This window comes from Nannospalax galili, unplaced genomic scaffold (assembly GCF_000622305.1).
Source record: "Nannospalax galili isolate Female #2095 unplaced genomic scaffold, S.galili_v1.0 scaffold1345, whole genome shotgun sequence".
Classification (NCBI taxonomy): Eukaryota; Metazoa; Chordata; class Mammalia; order Rodentia; family Spalacidae; genus Nannospalax; species Nannospalax galili.
In genome coordinates this window covers 300,867-302,168 of record NW_008353213.1, presented here as the reverse complement: position 1 = coordinate 302,168, position 1,302 = coordinate 300,867, and positions in this window count along the sequence as shown.

Genomic DNA, 1,302 nt, shown 5'->3' with positions numbered 1-1,302 from the left:
TTCTGATGCCCTTAAGTCAGCAGGCTAAGAAAGGAATAACAGTATTAGGAGGGGTGATTGACCCAGACTACCAGGGGGAAATTGGACTGGTTCTCCACAATAGAGGTAATGAAGATTATATCTGGAAGGCAGGAGATTCCTTAGGGTGACTTTTGGTGTTACCATGTCCTGTGATTAAGGTCAATGGGAAATTGCAACAACCCAATCCAGACAGGACAATAAATGGTTCAGACCCTTCAGGGATGAAAGTATGGGTCATTCCTCCAGGGAAAGAGCCAAGGCCTTCAGACCCAATCCAGACAGGACAACAAATTGTCCAGACCCTTCAAGGATGAAAGTATGGGTCACTCCTCCAGGGATAGAGGCAAGACCTGCACAGGTGCTTGCTGATGGTGGAAGAAATACAGAATAGGTAGTAGAGGAAGGTAGTTACAAATACCAAATTAGGCCGCGTGACCAGTTGTAGCAACGTGGATTGGAATTGACATGAGTATTTTTGTCCTATTTGGTTAAAAATCGGTCTTCTGTACACTCAGTGGTACAGTGCTTGTCTGTCAGGCTCAAGGCTGTGGGAGATGTGTTAAGTGGTTAAGTATTGTGAACCTATATGATTATATTGGGTTATGAGACACTAAAGGACTAAGCATTTCTCAAAGACCTTATCACCTACTCTAAGATATATAATGCATTGGTCATTGTATGATGGGATACTTATATCATGTTTAGTGAAATTATGACCTCAACATTGTTTTCATTTGAAAATTAAGCATGACTTAGAGAGATGTGTTTGGGGGTCAAGTTGACAAGGGGTGGACTTGTGATGGCTAATCCTGGGTGTCAACTTGATTGGATATGGAATTAACTGAAATGAAAGAAATCCTCTTGATTAGATCATCTGTAGTTGGAAGACACACCCTAAATGTGGGTGTTACCTTCTGATGGCAGCCTATATAAAAGACCAAGGCAAAGGAGAACACCAGGGTTCATGCTGCTTGCTTTCTTTCTCGCTGGTGATTTCAGCTTGCTGCTGTAGACTGAGACTAGCTGATCTTTTGGAATTTGTCAGAACTTCAGCCCCACATTGGAACTACTGAGACATTCAGTCTTGTGGACTGAGCAACTATGGATTCTAAGCCTCTCCAGTGTGGTGCAGCCATTTTTGGACTACTCAGAATCTATCCTGTGAGCTGAGCTTATAAATTTCTATACATATATATTCATTCTACCAGTTCTATTTCTTTGGAGAACCTTAAGTAATACACTTTCTGTTTACAATGACAAAAATACTTTGTACCTGTGAAA